Source organism: Rhinopithecus roxellana, chromosome 22 (genome assembly GCF_007565055.1).
Source record: "Rhinopithecus roxellana isolate Shanxi Qingling chromosome 22, ASM756505v1, whole genome shotgun sequence".
NCBI lineage: Eukaryota > Metazoa > Chordata > Mammalia > Primates > Cercopithecidae > Rhinopithecus > Rhinopithecus roxellana.
In genome coordinates, this window is record NC_044570.1 from 11428482 (window position 1) to 11450081 (window position 21600).

General features: G+C 40.8%; 1 pseudogene; it reads left to right on the forward strand.

The window, feature by feature from the left end:
* The first annotated feature begins 16493 nt into the window (after window positions 1-16493).
* Window positions 16494-18219, forward strand: LOC115895644 (annotated as a pseudogene).
* Window positions 18220-21600: the final 3381 nt, after the last annotated feature.

Consider the following 21600-nt stretch of genomic DNA (forward strand, 5'->3'; position numbering starts at 1 on the left):
AGGATGAGTTTGTGTCCTTTGTAGGGACATGGATGCAGCTAGAAACCATCACTCTCAGCTAACTGTCACAGGAACAGAAAACCAAACACCACATGTTCTCACTCATAGGTGGGAATTGAACAATGAGACCACTTGGACATCAGAATGGGAAAATCACACACAGGGGCCTATTATGGGCTGGGGGTTGGGGGGACGGATAGCATTAAGTGATATACCTAATGTAAATGACAAGTTAATAGGTGCAGCACACCAACATGGTACATGTATACATATGTAACAAATCTGCATGTTGTGCACATGTACTCTAGAACTTAAAGTATAATAAAAAAAATAGAAAGCAAAAAAAAAAGATAATGATTATAAATTATGAGTAACTGCAATAAATATAAATGGATAAATTAGTCCATTTGAAACACATACACACACACAAGACATTGTGAGTGTCACATAGAGCAATGCATTTTCCTTCGGAACATGCACAAAGTTTGTGGCTACAATTTTAGGTTCCACATTGCACACAAACTTAAAGAAATGACTACACTGTCTGTTGAAATACCCCCCTCTTTTAAACAGAAAGGAACCAACCTTGCTTGTAGTCAGTGTTCTCACTACTGAGGCACCTGTCGGCTCTTTCACACTGCCTTTTCTGTTACAGGATCAAGCAAAGGCTGGTACAAAAGACAGCAAAGATGTAAATGGGAAAAGATCAAAAGCAAAAGAGAAGAATTAGAATTTTTGCAGCCTGTCTGAATGATACAACACCTCTTTCCTGATCCCCAAGCCAGTACAAGCGCTTCTGCAATCCTCTGTGCCTGTGCCAATGACCTCAGTTCCTGATCTGTTGGATTGCATTCAGGATGAGGGACCCTGCATTAGTCTTTTCTCATGCTGCTATAAATAAATACCTGAGACTGGGTAATTTATAAAGAAAAGATGTTTAATTGGCTCACGGTTCTGCAAGCTTTATGGGAAGCATGGCAGCATCTACTTCTTGGGAGGCCTCAGGAGCTCTTACTCATGGCAGAAGGCAAAGCAGAAGCAGGTGACTTAACATGGCAGGAGCAGGACCAAGACAATCAGAAAGGTGCTGCACACTTTTAAGCAGCCAGATCTCATGAAAACTCAAATAGTACCATGAGAATGGCACAGAGGGTATGATACTAAACCATTCTTGAGAAATTACCCCTATGAGATCCAGTCACCTCCCACCAGACCCCACCTTCAACACTGGGATTTCAATCAGATATGATATTTGATGGAGTCAGAGAAAAACTGTATCAAACCACAAAACGAAAATGGTAACCAGCTCACCACTGACTTGGTGAGACTTGGAACTCTGGTCATCCTCTCCAGTCTGTCTCCAGTGTCATAGCAAATGTAATCTTAAGTAAGTTCAATTAAAATTAGCTACAAAAAGCTATTACCTAATCTGATTTTAACATATTACAATTTCTGAATGGGATGTATTTAATTTATGTTGCTGTTGTTGTTTTTTAATTAACAGGGTTTTTAAAATTTATTGTATTTTTTTGAGATGGAATCTCCTCTGTTGCCCAGGCTGGAGTTTAGTGATGTGATCTTGGCTCACTGCAGCCTCCACCTCCCAGACTCAAGTGATTCTTGTGCCTCAACCTCCCCAGTAGCTGGGATTACAGGCATGTTCCACCATGCCTGACTAATTTTTGTATTTTTAGTGGAGACAGGGTTTCACCATATTTGTAAGGATGGTCTCAGACTCCCAGCTTCAAGTGATGCACTTGATTCTGCTTCCCAAAGTGCTGGGATTACGGGCATGCACCACTGTGCTCAGCAAATAAGCATTATTATTATTATTATTATTATTATTATTATTATTATTACTATTAATTTGAGACAGAGCCTTTCTCTGTTGCCAGACTGGAGTGCAGGTGGGGCAATCTCGGCCCACTGCAACCTCTACCTACTGAATGCAAATAATTCTCCTGCCTTGGGCTCTGAATAGCTGAATAGCAAGTGTGTGCCACCACAGCTAGCTAATTTTTGTATATTTAGTAGATACGTGGTTTCACTATGTTGGCCAGGATGGTCTCTATCTCTTGGCCTCATGATCTGTCCGCCTGGGGCTCGCAAAGGCTGGGATTACAGGCATGTGTCACTGTGCCTGGCCCAGGCATTATGTTTTATAGTTATTTTAGTTTCATTGCAAAGTTAAGTGGGGCATCTTCCACTGCTCCACGTATGAATAGCTTCCCCTACAGTTAACATCATGCAACAGATGGTACATTACATTTTATCAACCTACATGAATACATCACTATCATCCAAAGTTCACAGTCTACATTAGGATTCACATTAGTTTACATTAGGGTTCATTAGTGTTGTGCATCCTGTGGGTTTTGACAAATGTGTAATGACATGGATCCACCATTATAGTCATGCATTTTCTCTGCCTTAAAAAACCTCTGTGTTCTGCCTATTCTTCCCTCCATTCCTCAAACCACTGTCAAGCACTGATCTGTTTACTGTCCCCATAGTTCTGCCTTTTCCAGAGTATCCTACAGTTAGACTCTCAGTCTGTAGCCTTTCCATATTGTCCTGTTTCACTTAGTCATATTCAAGGTTCCTGTATGTCTCTACTGGTTTGATAGCTCATTTCTTTTTAGGGAGGAGTGATATTCCATTGTTTGCGTGTAACACAGTTTACTTCTCTGTTCATCTAGTGAAGGGCATCTTGGTTGTTTCCAAGATTTGACAAGTATGTATAAAACTGCTATAAACATTAATGTGCAGTTTTGTTTGAACATAAGTCTTTAATTCATTTTGGCAAATACTTACGAGCACAATTCCTAGATATTATCATAAGACTATGGTTGGTTTTGTAAGACATTTCCAAATTATTTTTCAAAGTGGCTGTATTGCTTTGCATTCCCACCAGCAACAAATGAGAGTTCTTGTTGCTCCATGTCCTCACCAGCATTTGGTTTGATCAGTGTTGTAAATTTGGGCCATTCTAATAAGTAGATAGTAGCCATTTCATTTTTAGAGTCCTCAAATAGCGGCCCCACACATCCTGTCCTGATTTCACAGCTTCATTCAGTAGGTGGATCAGGAAAACTTGTACGTGTCTCATCTGTGAGCTGAATTGTTTTCTTGAACAATTTATATATTGAACCCCTAAGCCCTGGGACTTTAGAATGTGACTGTGTTTTTAAGTACATGATGAAGGTGAAACAAGGTCACTAGAGTGGGCCCTAATCCAACAGGACTGGTGCCCTTATAAGAAGAGAACACGAGAATACAGACCTACACAGAGGAGGGACCCTTTGAGGACACAGGGAGAATATGGCATCTACAAGCCAAGGAGGGAGGCCTCAGGAGGAACCAGCCCTGCCTACACTTTGATGTTGAACTTCTAGCTCCCAGAGCTGTGAGAAAATAAATTTATGTTGTTTAAGCTGTCCAATCAGTCTCTGTGATTTTTTTTATGCCAGCTCAAGCCAATTAATACACCACTTTATCACAAGCTAGAATCCAAGAAGTATTTTTTAAAATGATATTTGTGCATGTCGATCTATCTATCTATCTATCTATCTATCTATCTATCTATCTATCTATCTATCTATCTATCTCTCCATCCATATATATTTAGAGATGGAGTCTCACTCTGTCACCCAGGCTGGAGTACACTGGCACGATCTCAGTTTACTGCAGCATCCACCTCCCAAGTTCAAGCAATTCGCCTGTGTCAGTCTCCTGAGTAACGGGGACTATAGGTGTCTGCCACCACACCCAGCTAATTTTTTGTACTTTTAGTACAGACAGGGTTTCACCATGTTAGCCAGGTGTTCTAGATCTCCTGACCTTATGATCCCATCACTTCAGCCTCCCAGAGTGCTGGGATTACAGGCATGAGCCACCATGCATGGTCTGTTTCTTCTTTTTAAATGGCTAGTTTGTTATTTATAGGATCTAATAGAAACCTTTTATCTGATGATTCTCTTGCATGAGATTTTCTGTAGTTATTAATCAATGATCAAAATTATAAAATGTTACTTTAGTGTTCAATAATATTAACAAAGTGTTTAATCCATTATCAAAAATGAAATCAAGGCCAGGCACCCTAGCTCATGCCTCTAATGCCAACACTTTGAGAGGCCAAGGCAGGCCAATCACCAGAGGTCAGGAGTTCGAGACCAGTCTGGCCAAGAAGGTGAAACCCTGTCTCTACTGAAAATACAAATATTAGCTGGGTTTGGTGGTGCACACCTGTAATCCCAGCAACTCGGGAGAGTAAGGCAGGAGAATCACTTGATCCTGGGAGGTGGAGGTTGCAGTGAGCCAAGATTGTGCCACTGCACTCCAGCCTAAGTGACAGAGTTAGACCCTGTCTCAAAAAACAAACAAACAAAAAAAAAAAAAAAAAAAGAAGAAGAAGAAGAAGAAGAAAGAAAGAAAGAAAGAAAGAAAGAAAGAAAAAGAATATGAAGTCAATGTGTTGATATGTCTTTTTTTAAATGACTGTATGACAGCAAATGAACAAGCACCACCATTAAAAAGCAAATAAGATTGACCTCTGTGCTTAACCATTAGCCTGTGTCTTGTAGAATATATGAGACCTGGCCAGCATTCTCGGGCAACTGGGAATTACATAATCCTAAAAGAAAAGTGACATTAAAACCTGTAAATGTGGTTTGTGTCAACTGGGGGTAGGGCTTGTTTAAACCTTGTCCCCTCCTATGATTATGGAAGAACGTATAAATAAATGGAATCTCAGTTTGAACCTTTAGTATGATTCTTTGTGTATACACAGACTTCGAAGAGAGAAATCAAAGTGGCCATAGAGAACATTTGCCTCATGCAATTAACATTCACATCCACGCTAACACATGTTAGGATCGTTGTAGAAGGAGGGCTGGATGCTAAAGCCTGGAGAAAAGAGACTACCAACAGACTATCTCAGTGATGTTGGGTAACACATTGAATGTCTGAGACTTGGTCCCATTAATTTTTTTTTAACATATATGCAACCTACTTCCGACTATCAGAATAAAATTAGGAAGCACATGTAAAGTGCTAAGTCAATTATAAAGCACCATACAATTATAAATGATGACTTATTACCATATAATTATTATTAAATGAAGCCTTTTTGAGAATGGAAGCTGAGTTCATTTAAATTCTGCCTTATCCTTTAAGTATGGGATTCAGTATTATTATTGTACATTTTTCGTTAATTCTTATGTTGATAGCATTAGTTATCCTTTGTAACTGTTAATATGCAGCTAGTTTCCAAACTTCTCCAAATTAATGCATTTAGGGTAAAAATAAATTGACAGATATTTAGTGAAATAATGAGTTCTAATTATTAATATGAAATGGATTAAAAGATGTGAAGTATTTACTCAGCAATTGACCAAATTAGCTTCAAATAAGGACTTAGTGGATACTTATTCTGATGATTTATTGCAAGGATACATAAATCTGTGCTGTCTGAAGTTTGAACAATATATTTTGCACTTGATTTATAAAACCTGATAATAAATCCAGCTCAGGTTCTCACTGAGAAATCATTTTTCCTAAGCATCAGCTCCTGCTCAATGTGAGGATTTGTAAGCAAGGAAAACACATGTGCAAAATCTACCACAGATTTGGAAATCATACCAATAAATCTTAAGGGGAAAAAAACACCATTATATTTACAAACCCTTACCTCATACTTAGGATATAGGTGAAAGATTTAGCAACTATGACCTTAAGTACAGTTACAGTTTGCATAATAAGCTATTACCTAATCTGATTTTAACATACTACAGTTTCTGAGTGGGTTTTATAGGCATCACCGCATAAAGAGGAATATTATTTTAAGGAGATAGTTAAAGAGATTTCTATTTGCAGGAGTTAGTAGGGATGAAGATGCTGTTTTTGTTCCCTGAGAATACTATTCAAAGGGTCAATTCACATTGACTGTTGGAAGTGGGACTACTCACAGTTAACAGCTGCTTCATTGCTCTGGAGAACAGTTCACAACCACTCCATTGTTCTGGATAATGATCTTTGATGAGTTTTTCCTTCTGAAAATGTATCTCTTATCTCTCTACCCAAAGGAGTCCAAAGCCAGAGACCCCCTGACACGGAAGCAGCTGGTTTTTGCATCAGTGAATCCCTTGCACCCAAATCCTTGTGTCTAGGTTTACTTCTAAAATCCTTGTGTCTAGGTTTACTTCTAAGAAACCCAACCTAAAGCTTTTACTGTCTCTAACAATGCTTCACACTCACATTGCTATTCAGACTCATTTACATTACCAACTCCACATTTAGATCAGCAGGACCTCACTTCAAGTTGCAACTAGTTACTTTTACATTAAATTTCCTCGGATATGTTGAGGTCTGAATGCTTGAAAGTGACTCTCATTTTTCTGTCTTGCGTTTGCTCTTACAAAAATCAGAGGTGGTTTATTATCTGCAATCCATATCCTGCTCATAGAAAAATCAGAGGTGACTTTTTATATGCAATAATTATCTTTAAAACTATATCAGTATTTCATTGGGTTTGAATAACCTGAAGCAGAAAAGCTAGGTAATTTGGGCTGTATATATCAGAGTTGTATGTCAAGCTGGGAAAGAGGTCTCCACTGAAGAAGAGTGTGCAATGACATCCTGGCTTTCTGATTTCCAAAATCCCTGGTCCTCATCACAGACTTGAGTCATCATTAAGAAATGCATTAGGAGCACTGGACCTTCTGAGATGAGCACAGAATACTTTTTGGGAGCCAGAAAAACCTTTTCCATTACTTGTGGATAATGATTAATGTAGCTGTAGGTGATGACAGTAATGATAGGGCTTAAAATATTCACTACATAAAGAATGTCCTATATAGAACTTACTTAAATGGTACCAAGACTATCACTTTGGTGATTAACTTAGATGCATTCAAAAGTTTGCTTTTGCAACTGTTACTGTCAGCAAGAGAAACTATAAAAGATCTTTCATCTCCTCCTGTGGCTTGGAAGTAAAAATGCAACTGTCATGAGGAAGAAATGTGGTTAAATACATAGAATGACAAGGATGAATGTTGAATTTCTATATTGATGATTAGCTTTGGGAGTGGAATAATAAATTCAATAGGAAGGATTGCTGCAAATATTTCTATGCACACTTGTATCCCATTGTGGTGCCATTTTGCACTTCAGGAAAACTAAAAAAATGACAACTTCCAATAGCACATAGTGGTTCAGAAGAAGGAGCTACAGACTACACAGCCTGGATTCACATCACTCCTGCACATTTTGTTAGCTGGGGCAAGTCATGTAACTTGCCTCTTTGGGCAATAGTCCCTTGTGCAATGTTGTTATAATGATAGCTTCTAATTCATGGCTGTTGTGAAAATGTAATTGTGAAGTTAATACATAGAGTATCTTCAGAAAGCTATGTGACATGAACTCTAAATAACTGTATATATGCATGTATGTGTGTCACATCTATCTCTATGTAATCTCTCTATCTATCTCATGTTATCTAGGTATCTATTCCATCCATATCTGTCTCGATCACCTATTCCACCTATCCTAGTTTTCTATCTATTTTATCCACATCTCTATCTATCTATCTATCTATCTATCTATCTATCTATCTATCTATCTATCTCTAAGAGAGTGAGCTATATATATATATACGTGTGTACATATATATGTGTGCATATATATAGTTGTGTGTAGATATCTATATAAACTTATGGGTATGTGGGTGTTTTGCGTGTATACATACACACACACTATACACACACACACACACACACACACATATGTGGGTATTTAGTTAAGTACATTGGCAATAAAATGCTAGCTTTCTTTTCAAGCAATAATGACTAATGCCTGAAAAAGAACCCACGCCAGCTAGCAACTTTTTTCTCCTCTGTTGAACTTCCATTTTCCTTGCACATTCACTATCCTAAGCATCAACATTTAACTACATTGTGCTATACAAATTATTAGAGATGTTAATCACCCCAACTCTCAAGATTACCCTACTCGAAGGAACAAATGGAAAGACCAGACTACAAAGTTAGACCATGGCAAAGAAAGAGACTGACTTAGGAATACTGGAGACTATGCACAGAGACAAAGGTGTGTTACATTAAAAAAATGAGTACTTAGACTCCTACATCTGATGCTAGGAATTTTAAATGCAACCAAATTGCCATGATTGAATCTCATTATCTAAGTTTGTGAGCATATGTGTTTTCACATATGCCCAAGATTCCTGGAGGTCTTATTTCAAAAAAAAAAAAAAAAAATAGATGAATAAATAATAGTTTCAAATAGGAGGATCCCTACTATTTGATTTTTTGTGTGTATATTTAAACATATCCCATTTAGGAAAAAAAAAAAATGAAATGAATGAAAGGAAAACAAACCAATTGTGAATTGGATATTTATTGTTATTCTTGAAACTTAGGAAGAAAGTAGGAAAATTATATCTGTGGTTGTCCTCATGTACCAAAAATATTTTTTTGAGGGAGACAATGTCAGGACTTGGATGTTGTGGAATACACATGCAACTGAGACAAGGTGTTGGGAGTTTGCTGGGTGTGAGGAAGAGATGCAGGAAGGAATAATGTGAATAGCATTACCATATTTCCTTCATATCTTCCTTATGTTGGTTTTCAGAATATAATGAAAGGCCAAAGAAATATTTTCAAATCCCCTATGTACATACCATGAATTATTTTTCCCACCCCTTTCTTCCCAGTGGACTCTAGTTAATTTAGTTTTGTTATTGCTCTGGAATGTATTATTGTTACAATGCTTATGTATTTATCTATATCTATAAATAGATATAGATAGATGGTAGATAAAATGATAGATGACAGATAAACAGGTAGATGATAGATTAATAGATAGGTGATAGATCATAGAATTGATGATAGGTTATATAGATGACAGGTCAATAAATGACAGATAAATAATATGTGATAGAATAGATGGCAGATTTGATATATAGAAAATACATGGATAGATAGATAGATAGATAGATAGATAGATAGATAGATAGATAGACAAGATAAGATAGATAGATATAAATATAGAAGTTCATTTGTTAAACTTAAGTAAATCTATCATTCTTAAGGTCATTCTTCATTTGTGACTAACTTTGAGATTGACTGAACTGATACTATAATTATAGTTTATTCATTCTACTTATTGATGATTCCAATATGGACAGTTTCAAAATTTCACTATTCGAAACAAATTACTGTAAGCATTCTTGTCAATGACACTGCACACATAGCTTGAGCTTCTGTTAGGTGGAAAGCTGACTCATAGGCTGAGCACATCTTCAGTTCTCCTGAGGTTTCAAGACAGTGTCCCAAAGTTGTTCCATCGATTCACACTCCCTCTAACAGAGCAAAGGATCACCTTTGGATTCATGTCTTCCTCTCTTCTTGATACTGTAAGACTTTCCTTTTCCCATTTTAGTGGAGTCTCATTGCTGTTTTAATTTGAATTTCCCTGACTAGGAATAAAAGATGCCTTTTCATGTGTAATTGGTCATTCAGGTTTTTTTCTTTATTGAAATACTATTCTTTTCATTTAATGTGTTCTATGGAGATTTTTTCCTTTTACTTGTTGAGTTGTTGATGTATGTGTGTGTATTCATAAATAGAATGATATGTATTTGCTATCTCTATATATATTTCTATACATACGTATATATATTCTTACTATGAGCCATATTGCTCCTATAATTATTATTCTGTTGTATACTATATTTTGTTTATTGTAGTTGCTTTGGTAGGTTTTCAGTTGCCCATTCTTGAAATTCAGTTTGATGTGCTGGGGTGTGGACTTGCCTTTATTTCCCTTGCTTAGGGTTCACTTTGTTTCATGACTCATATATTCCTGTTTTATATGATTCTGGAATATTGCCATGATTATCTTTTGGAATATTGCTTATTCCTTATTCTCAGAATGCTGTTATTCTCCAACACCTTTCACTCATTTTATCCTGAATCTCTTCTGTATACCGTCCTTCTCTCTCAAACTGACTTTGACACAATCTATCTGTTGATATTGATGTGCTGCTTTTTAAGTGATTTTTCACCTCTCCCCATTCATTTGTTTCTCAGTTTAGTCATGTGTAATTTGGTCTTTAATTTACCATTGAGGTTTAGGTTCTAGACTTGGTTTTTACTTCTCTAAGTTCTTATATTTATTTCAAATCCATCTGTCTTTTATTTATAATATCATCCTCTTATCTCTTGTCCTTCTTCAATTCTAAATGCTTTTCATAATCCAGATCTAATTATGTATTATCTTTTTGTGATTATATTGCCATTTGTGCCTTTTGATCATCCTGGGCATTGGTTTGGAACTTCACATATATTGTGATTTTTGTGAACTCATCTTCAGGAGGGATTTACCAGCAGGAATTGTGTTGTGCCTTTTGTCCTTCATTTTGATCTTCATGAGCTTTGGGTTGTGACTTCACATATATCGTGATTTAGGAGGGTTTTATCAGTGGAATTGTGTGCAGTTTGTAATGAAGTTATTACTCTGTAGGAGGTTTTTAAATGTTTTTTTTTTCCATTAGCCCTAGTGTTGACACTCCTCCAGGATCAGTTCATTTTTTGCTTACACGTTGTAGCTTCAAGAAGCATAGAGATCATAAAATCTACAAATATTGATCCATGCTGTTGCAGGAAGTCAGGGACCCCAAACAGTGGGACTGGCTAGAGCCATGGCAGAGGAAAATAAATTGTGACGATTTCATGGGCATTTACCAGTTCCCAAATAAGACTTTCATAATTTCTTACTCCTGTCTTACTTTAAACTCTTAATCCTGTTATGTTGGTAAGTTGAGGATGTAAGTCACCTTAGGGCCACTTTGATAACTGTGTGAACTCTACAAATTGATTGTAAAACATATGTGTGAACAATATGAAATTAGTGCACCTTGAAAAGAACAGAATAACTGTGAATTTCAGGGAGCAAGGGAAGACAACCATAAGGTCTCACTGCCTGTGGAGCCGGGCAAAACAGAGCCATATTCCTCTTCTCTTCTTTTTTTATTTTTAATTTTTTTATTTATTATATTTTAAGTTCTAGGGTACATGTGCACAACGTACAGGTTTGCTACATATGTATACTTGTGCCATGTTGGTGTGCTGCAACCATCAACTCGTCAGCACCCATCAACTCATCATTTGCATCAGGTATAACTCCCAATGTCATCCCTCACCCTTCTCCCCTCCCCCCTCCCCATGATAGGCCCCAGTGTGTGATGTTCCCCTTCCAGAGTCCAAGTGATCTCATTGCTCAATTTCCACCTATGGGTGAGAACATGCGATGTTTGGTTTTCTGTTCTTGCGATAGTTTGCTGAGAATGATGATTTCCAGCTTCATCCATTGTCCCTACAAAGGACACTAACTCATCCTTTTTTATGGCTGCATAGTATTCCATGTTGTATATGTGCCACATTTTCTTAATCCAGTCTGTCACTGATGGACATTTGGGTTGATTCCAAGTCTTTGCTATTGTGAATAGTGCCACAATAAACATGCGTGTGCATATGTCTTTATAGCAGCATCATTTATAATCTTTGAGGTATATACACACTAATGGGATGGCTGGGTCAAATGGTATTTCTAGTTCTAGATCCTTGAGGAATCACCATACTGTTTTCCACAATGGTTAAACCAGTTTACAATCCCACCAAGAGTGTAAAAGTGTTCCTATTTCTCCACATCCTCTCCAGCATCTGTTGTTTCCTGCCCTTTTAATGATTGCCATTCTAACTGGTGTGAGATGGTATCTCATTGTGGTTTTGATTTGCATTTCTCTGATGGCCAGTGATGACCATTTTTCACGTGTCTGTTGGCTGTAAGCATATGTTCTCTTGAGAATTGTCTCTTCATATCCGTTGCCCACTTTTTGATGGGGTTTGTTTTTTTGCTTGTAAATTTGTTTGTGTTCTTTTTAGGTTCTGGATATTAGCCCTTTCTCAGATGAGTAGATTGTAAAAATTGTCTCCCAGTCTGTAGGTTGCCTATTCACTTGGATGGTAGTTTTTTTTTTTTTTTTTTTTGCTGTGCAGAAGCTCTTTAGTTTAATTAGATCCCATTTGTCAATTATGACTTTTGCTATCAATGCTTTTGGTGTTTTAGACATGAAGACATTCCCCATGCCACGAGCATGGTGTGTTCTTCCATTTGTTTGTGTCTTCTTTTATTTCATTGAGCTGTGGTTTGTAGTTCTCCTTGAAAACATACTTCACATCCCTTGTAAGTTGGACTCCTAGGTATTTTATTCTCTTTGAAGCTATTGTGAATGGGAGTTCACTCATGTTTTGGCTCTCTGTTTGTCTGATAGTGATGTATAAGAATGCTTGCGATTTCTGCACATTGATTTTGTATCCTGAGACTTTGCTGAAGTTGCTTATCAGCTTGAGGGGATTTTAGGCTGAGATGATGGGGTTTTCTAAATATACAAGCATGTCATGTGCAAACAGGGACAATTTGACTTCTTCTTTTTCTAACTGAGTACTCTTCATTTCTTTCTCTTGCCTGATTGCCCTAGCCAGCACTTCCAACACCGTGTTGAATAGGAGTGGTGAGAGAGGGCATCCCTATCTTGTGCCGGTTTCCAAAGGGAATGCTTCCAGTTTTTGCCCGTTCAGTATGATATTCGCTGTGGGTTTGTCATAAATAGCTCTTATTATTTTGAGATATGTTCCATCGAGACCGAAATTATTGAGCGTTTTTAGCATGAAAGGCTGTTGCATTTTGTCAAAGGCCTTCTCTGCATCTATTGAGATACTCATGTGATTTTTGTCTTTGGTTCTGTTTATATGCTGCATTACATTTATTGATTTCCATATGTTGAACCAGACCTGAATGCCAGGAATGAAGCCCACTGGATCATGGTGGATAAACTTTTTGACGTGCTGCTGGATTTGGTTAACCAGTATTTTATTGAGGATTTTTGCATCGATGTTCATCAGGGGTATTGGTCTAAAATTCTCTTTTTTTGTTGTTGTATCTCTGTGAGGCTTTGGTATCAGGATGATGTTGGCCTCATAAAATGAGTTAGGGAGGATTCCCTCGTTTTCTATTGATTGGAATATTTCAGAAGGAATGGTACCAGCTCTTCCTTGTACCTCTGGTAGAATTCGGCTATGAATCTGTCTGGTCCTGAGACAGATTTTTTTGGTTGGTAAGCTGTTAAGTATTGCCTCAATTTCAGAGCCTGTTATTGGTCTATTCAGGGATTCAACTTCTTCCTGGTTTAGTCTTGGGAGAGTGTATGTGTTCAGGAATTTATGCATTTATTCTAGGCTTTCTAGTTCATTTGCATAGAGTGTTTATAGAATTCTCTGATGGTAGTTTGTATTTCTGTGGGGTCGGTGGTGATATCCTCTTTATCATTTTTATTGCGTCTATTTGATTCTTCTCTCTTCTCTTCTATATTAGTCTTGCTAGCAGTCTATCAATTTTGTTGATCTTTTGAAAAAACCAGCTCCTGGATTGATTAATTGATTTTTTGAAGGGTTTTTTGTATCTTTGTCTCCTTCAGTTCTGCTCTGATCTTAGTTATTTCTTGCCTTCTGCTAGCTTTTGAATGTGTTTGCTCTTGCTTCTCTAGTTCTTTTAATTGTGATGTTAGGATGTCAATTTTAGTTCTTTCCTGCTTTTGCTTGTGGGCGTGGGCATTTAGTGCTATAAATTTCCCTCTGCACACTGCTTTAAATGTGTGATTAAACCCAGAGATTCTGGTATGTTGTATCTGTGTTCTCATTGGTTTCAAAGAACATCTTTATTTCTGCCTTCATTTTGTTATGTACCCAGTAGTCATTTGGGAGCAGGCTGCTCAGTTTCCATGTAGTTGAGCAGTTTTGATTGAGTTTCTTTGTCCTGAGTTCTAGTTTGATTGCACTGTGGTGTAAGAGATGGTTTGCTATAATTTCTGTTCTTGTACATTTGCTGAGGAGTGCTTTACTTCCAACTATGTGGTCAATTTTGGAATAAGTGTGATGTGGTGCTGAGAAGAATGCATATTCTGTTGATTTTGGGTGGAGGGTTCTGTAGATGTCAATTAGGTCCACTTGATGTAGAGTTGAGTTCAATTCCTGGATATCCTTGTTAACTTTCTGTCTCATTGATCGGTCTAATGTTGACAGTGGGGTGTTAAAGTCTCCCGTTATTACCGTATGGGAGTCTAAGTCCCCTTGTAATTCTCTAAGGACTTGCTTTATGAATCTGTGTGCTCCTATATGGGGTGCCTATATATTTAGGATAGTTAGTTCTTCTTGTTGAATTGATCCCTTTACCACTACGTAATGGCCTTCTTTGTCTCTTTTGATCTTTGTTGGTTTAAAGTCTGTTCCACTAGAGACGAGGATTGCAACCCCTGCCTTTTTTTGTTTTCCATTTTCTTGGTAGATCTTCCTCCATCCCTTTATGTTGAGCCTATGTATGTCTCTGCATGTGAGATGGGTCTCCTAAATACAGCAAATTGGTGGGTCTTGACTCTTTATCCAATTTGTCAGTACACGTCTTTTAATTGGACCATTTAGTCCATTTACATTTAAGCTTAATATTATTATGTGTGAACTTGATCCTGTCATTAAGACGTTAGCTGCTTATTTTGCTCGTTAGTTGATGCAGTTTCTTCCTAGCATCGATGGTCTTTACGTTTTGGCATGTTTTTGCAATGGCTGGTACCTGTTGTTCCTTTCCATGTTTGGTGCTTCCTTCAGGATCTCTTGTAGGGCAGGCCTGGTGGTGACAAAATCTCTAAGCATTTGCTTGTCTGTAAAGGATTTTATTTCTCCTTCACTTATGAAAATTAGTTTGGCTGGATATGAAATTCTCGGTTGAAAATTCTTTTCTTTAAGAATGTTGAATATTGGCCCCCACTCTCTTCTGGCTTGTAGAGTTTCTGCTGAGAGAACTGCTGTTAGTCTGATGGGCTTCCCTTTGTGGGAAACCCGACCTTTCCCTCTGGTTGCCCTTGGACATTTTTTTCTTCATTTCAACTTTGGTGAATCTGATAATTATGTGTCTTGGAGTTGTTCTTCTCTAGGAATATCTTTGTGGTGTTCTCCGTATTTCCTGAATTTGAATGTTGGCCTGCCTTACTATGTTGGGGAAGTTCTCCTGCATGATATCCTGCAGAGTGTTTTCCAACTTGGCTCCATTTTCCCTGTCACGTTCAGGCACCCCAATCAGACATAGATTTGGTCTTTTCACATAATCCCATACTTCTTGGAGGCTTTCTTCATTTCTTTTTTACTCCTTTTTCTCTGCATTTCTGCTCTTGCTTCATTTCATTCATTTGATCTTCAATCGCTGATACTCTTTCTTCCAGTTGATCAAGTCGGTTACTGAAGCTTGTGCATTTGTCATGTAGTTCTCGTGTCATGGTGTTCATCTCTATCCATTCTTTTATGGTCCTCTCTGCATTGATTAACCTAGTTATCCCTTCTTTCATTCTTTTTTCAATTTTTAGTTTCTTTTTTCTGGGTACGTAGTTCCTCCTTTAGTGCTGATTGACTGAAGACTTCTTCTCTCAACTCGTCAAAGTCATTCTCCGTCCAGCTTTGTTCCATTGCTGGCGATGAGTTGCATTCCTTTGGAGGGGGAGATGTGCTCTGATTTTTTGAATTTCCCACTTCTGCACGTTTTCCCCATCTTTGTGGTTTTATCTGTCTTTGGTCTTTGATGATGGTGACGTACTGATGGGGTTTTGGTGTGGGTGTCCTTTCCGTTAGTTAGTTTTCCTTCTAACAGTCAGGACCCTCAACTGTAGGTCTGTTGAAGTTTACTTGAGGTCCACTCCAGACCCTGTTTGCCTGGGTGCCAGCAGCGGAGGCTACAGAATACAGAATGTTGCTGAACAGCAAGTGTTGCTGTCTGATTCTTGCTCTGGAAGCTTTGTCTCAGAGGTGCACCAGCTGTGCGAGGTGTGAGGTGTCAGTCTGCACCTAGTGGGGGATGTCTCCCAGTTAGGCTACTCAAAGGTCAGGGACCCACTTAAGCAGGCAGTCTGTCCATTGTCAGGTCTCAGCCTCCGTGCTGTGAGAACCACTGCTCTCTTCAAAGCTGTCAGACAGGGATATTTACATCTGCAGAGCACGTGGGCTGGCGGGCTCCGAGAGGCCCTGGGACAGTCCCAACCTAGAGCCGTACCCCCATAGAGGTCCCCCGGTACCATGAGCCCCAGACACTGCGACTCTGCATCTCAGAGACCCCCCCCAACACCAGGACCTTGGGGCTCTGCTGTCACCCTTCCCCCTCCCACTCCAGCAGCTACAGCCCAGTTCTCTCAACCTGACCCAGTATGTAGGAGTCAATCTCTAAAGGTGGCCAGCCAGACTCTTGGAGGCCCAGTGGGCAGGCCAGGCAGGGTGGGCACGTAGCCTCCCAGACTGGGGCAGTGGGTATGGGTGGGGGCTGTGGCTGAAGACCTCCCCCACCCACTGCAGACCCCAGGGGACTCTCACATCACAGCTGCTATGGCCACCAATAAGGAAAGACTCTTTGCGGCTGGTGCCTTGGGGCCTGGATCTGGCTACCTGGGAGCGGGTGTCCCTTTCGCCTTCCCAGGGGCACTCAAGGGTTCTCCGCCTTTCGAGATGCTGAGCTCTAGCTTCCGGGGCCTGGGCCAGCCTGACCTCCCCAAGGGATGGCCTCTCTGTCAGTGGATACACAGAGCACCAGCTCAGAGGGGATGCTGCACAGCTCACCCTCGCCCCCTCCACCTCCTCAGGTCTACAAGCCATGCTTTGTGTGCAATGACAAGTCCTCTGGCTACCACTATGGGGTCAGCTCTTGTCAAGGCTGCAAGGGCTTCTTTCACCGAAGCATCCAGAAGAACAGGGGGTACACATGTCATCGCGACAAAAACTGTATCATCAATAAGGTGACCAGGAATCGCTGCCAGTACTGCCAGCTACGGAAGTGCTTCCAAGTGGGCATGTCCAAGGAAGCTGTGCGAAATGACTGGAACAAGAAGAAGAAAGAGGTGAAGGAAGAAGGGCCACCTGAGAGCTATGAGCTGAGCCCCCAGTTAGAAGAGCTCATCACCAAGGTCAGCAAAGCCCATCAGAAGACATCCCCCTCACTCTGCCATTGGGCAAGCATGCCACGAACTCCAGTGCAGACCACGGCGTGCAGCTAGATCTAGCACTGTGGGACAAGTTCAGTGCACTGGCCACCAAGTGCATCATCAAGACTGTGGAGTTTGCCAAGCAGTTGCTTAGCTTTACAGGGCTGAGCATTGCTGACCAGATAACTGTGCTCAAGGCTGCCTGCCTAGATATCCTGATGCTGCGGATCTGCACAAGCTACACCCCAGAGCAGGACACCATGACCTTCTCCAAAAGGCTGCCCCTGAACCAGACCCAGATGCACAATCCTGGCTTCGGCCTCTCACAGACCCTGTCTTTGCCTTTGCTGGGCAACTCCTGCCCCTGGAGATGGATGACACCGAGACAGGGCTGTTTAGCGCCATCTGCCTCATGGGCGGAGACCGCATGGACCTGGAGGAGCCGGAAAAACTGGACAAGCTGCAGGAGCTACCGCTGGAAGCCCGCCCCAAAGGCTCTACGCCCGGGGCCGGTGGCCCAGCCGGCCCTACAGGTTCCCAGGGATGCTCATGAAAATCACCGCCCTTAGGCCGGGTGCGGTGGCTCAAGCCAGTAATCCCAGCACTTTGGGAGGCCGAGACGGGCGGATCACGAGGTCAGGAGATCGAGACCATCCTGGCTAACATTGTGAAACCCCGTCTCTACTAAAAATACAAAAAACTAGCCGGGCGACCTGGCGGGCGCCTGTAGTCCCAGCTACTCGGGAGGCTGAGCCAGGAGAATGGCGTGAACCCGGGAGGCGGAGCTTCCAGTGAGCTGAGATCCGGCCACTGCACTCCAGCCTGGGCGACAGACCCAGACTCCGTCTCAAAAAAAAAAAAAAAAAAAAAAAAAAAAAAAAAAAAAAAAAAAAAAAAAAAAAAAAAAAATCACCGCCCTCCTGCGCATCAGCACTAGCACTAAGGGAGCCGAAAGGGCCGTTACCCTGAAGATGGAGATTCCAGGCCCAGTGCCTCCCCTAATCCTAGAGATGCTGGAGAACCCTGAAATGTTTGAGCGTGACTCCTCGCAGCCTGGTCCCCATCCTAATGCCTCTAGCAAAGATGAAGTTCCCCGGGGCCAGGGCAAAGGGGACCTGAAGTCCCCAGCCTGACCAGGGCCCCAGACCTCCCGCCGTGGCGGTTGGGGCTGCGGGCAGCAGGCTGACCATCTCCCAGACCGCCAGTGACTTGGAGAGGACCTGCTATGCCCTCTCCCCACTCCTTCCAATGAGCTCCTTGTTTTTGCCAAAGTTTCCAGGGGTGCCTCTGTGTTCATCCGCTTCCCGATCTAACCGACTCCCTTGTCAGTCCTGGGGGCCTGCCCTGCTCCCATCAGGAGAGAGGGCAGAGGGATGAGCCTGGGTTTGGACTCTAAAATCTCAGCACTGCCCCTTGGGTGCCAGGGTCCTAGGCTCCCCAGGGCAAGAGGAAGACCCTGCCATTCCACAGGCCCTTCCTCTGCCAGGTGCTTGGCTCTCTGGGAGCAAATAATAACACTAGAGACCAAAAAGGGGGCAAAGGAGAAGGGCTGAGCCCACCTTCTGGCCCCTACCTTTGGTGCCTACTGCTGTGTGATGCACCTGCAGGGAGTGTGCTAGCCTCTGTGCCCCATCCATGTGCCAGGTCAAGGTGGGGGCAGGCTGGGCCATGCATTTCTGGGGCAGGAACAGAGGGTGAAAGGGACAGATAGATGCAGGTCCATTCTGCACCTCTTGGCTGTGGTGCAGCGTTCACCCTGTGCCCTCCGTTACAAGTCCCTCCCCCAGCCCTGTCCTGTGCCTTAGGCTTCTCCTGCCTTCCATCTCAGCCATCGGGGCGGGGACCCTCCTACGCTACAGAGGGACCAAGGGATCCCTCTCTCCCTAGTGCCTTCCACCCTTTAACCCGCAGAGCAAGTTGGCCCAGGGATGGGGGGTACTGCTTAGCTGATCCTGCCCTGGCGCAGAGGAAGCGTCTATTTGTTTATTTATTAGCTTTTGTTTACACCCTGGAATTGACCCCTTCCTTCAGGGTTCTTGGGTGGGGAAGCCCGGGGCCCCTGTGACCCCTCCCTTCTTTCTCCAATCCCCAGTTTGTACTTAGCTGCCAAATAAGTTTCCCATTGGGTCCCTGTGTTCTCTTGGAGGGTCAGGGTACTGTCCCCTCCCCTCTGTTTACATCTCTGCTCTACCCCGTTGTATCGCATATTGCTGAGTTGTCTATTTTTGCAAAATAAAATGATGGAAACTCAAAAAAAAAAAAAAAAAAAAAAAAAACGAAAGAAAAAAGAAAATATTTTGCTACAGGGAGTTCTCAGTAGCTCAGTAGTCAATGAAAGTTTTCCAAAAATCTGATTTTTCCTTGAAGTGAGGGGCTGACTTTATTCAATTCTGAATTATCATGTGAGTCCATCAGACGTTCCTTGAGATGCTTTTGTTTTCCCATGAAAACTTCAGTCACTTCAGAATGCAACTGAAGCAATATCACACTTTTTTTCCCCATAAACAGCCATCATAACTTCAGTGTGCAGCAGAAGTGCTTCATGAGCAGTTGCCATTTCACTGTAGAGATTATTAATGTGATATATATATATATATATATATATATATACATATCCATATACAATTTTATTGTTTCCTCCAAACCACTCTTAAGTGAAATGACACTTTCTCTTCTTTGATTCGGAGACTGCATGGTGCTAAAAAAACACGATGACACTTCATACCTTTTGGTGTGACTGTTTTGATTTGTTTTAAGAACCCAGTAGCTTTACTCACCATTGTTTTGTCCCTGAAGTGCATATGTCAGCATTCAGGAAAAGGCACATGACATGAATATGTTATGAAAATTGTTTTGACCTCCTGGTTTTAAACACCCTCATAGGATCTTGGGGACTCCAAGGTTCTGAAAACCACACTTTGACAATTGCTACCCTAGCCTACTATAGACATGTATAATTGTGGATAATTACAGCTCTAATTTTGATATGTTCTGTTACTGCAGTCTATCCTGTTGCAATTATGAATGATTTGTGAACCACGACTACTCCCAAGTATGTTTGACCCATTGGTTTCTTACTTTATTAAGAACTTTGCTTCCACCAAGGTGTGTGTTTTATAAGACAGCAAAACAAATAATTACATTTTTCACATTAGACTAGAATTCACAACAAGCATAGAGCTACAAGTAAAATAAAAATAAATAAATAAAACTTTCAGAACTCTAATTGTATTCCATAAAGTAGCTACTTTAAAAACTTCACCATTATTAGAATTAACTTCATTGAAATTCTATTTCTGTCTTCTGATGTCACAAACAGAAAACCGATGCCATTCATGTGCTTGTGAAGGCGAAGCTCTTTTGCTAGTGGAGCCACTGTGCTAACAGCCATCTCTTCACTTTCCACATACGAACAAGAACATTTGGAGCTGAAAAGGAGGGAAATTAGACCAGCCATGGTGGCTCATGGCTGTAATCCCAGCACTTTGAGAGGCTGAGGCAGGCAGATCACTTGAGGTCAGGAGTTTGAGGCCAGCCTGGCTAATATGGTGAAACTCCATCTCTAATAAAAATATAAAAATTATCCAGGCATGATTGTACATTCCTGTAGTCCCACCTACTCAGGAGGCTGAGGCAGGAGAATGGCTTGAACCTGAGAAGTAGAGATTGCAGTGAGCAGAGATTACACTACTGCCCTCCAGTCTGTGTGACAGAGCAAGACTTTGTTTTAGGACAAAAAAATTTAAAAAGAGGGAATTAATATTTAGCAGTCATTCTATCTAAATTAAAAAGAAATACCAACATGAATTACAAAGGTGCTATGATAAGAGCATTTAGACAGCTATTTATGTGCATTAACTGGAACATTGTTTTTCAGCATATATTTGCTGTATACCTAATCTATAATGCCCTACTGCCATGCTGAAGTTTAACCCGATGGCTTTAAATACATTTCTTGGGCAGTAGTACCAGCCATGGGTCAACTGACTAATATACCAGATGGCCAGTACTGCTGACCATTATTGTCAACAGTCAGAAGCCAACAGCACCTAGGTTTTTCTTTCCCAGCACAATTTGCTGTATCAATGAGGCCCCAGCACACTGTCTTTAAATAGCAGTGTTAATCACTTTGCACCAGGAAAGGTTTAGGACAAGAGGTTAGCTGCTAGTATTTCAGAAGTAACCAGGGGAAGTGGAAACTCAGAACACCATGTCTGCATTGCATATACTACTAGAGAACACCATGCAAGCCAACTCTGCAACTTCACAGAAGAGCTCTACCCAACTTTTCCAGCTGTCTAAAGTGCAACTACGAATAATAACGTCATTAACTATAATGCAATCCATAACCAATGCTAAACTGAAGGGGCTTCTGAGACAACCAGCAAATACATGCACATTTTGAATGTGCAAGAAACATGTCCCATAAAACCAAGAATTGTGGCTACCAAATGAAGTAAATGGACTGCAGGAAGTCTACAATGTCATGGAATTCTCTAAATCAATGGTTCCTA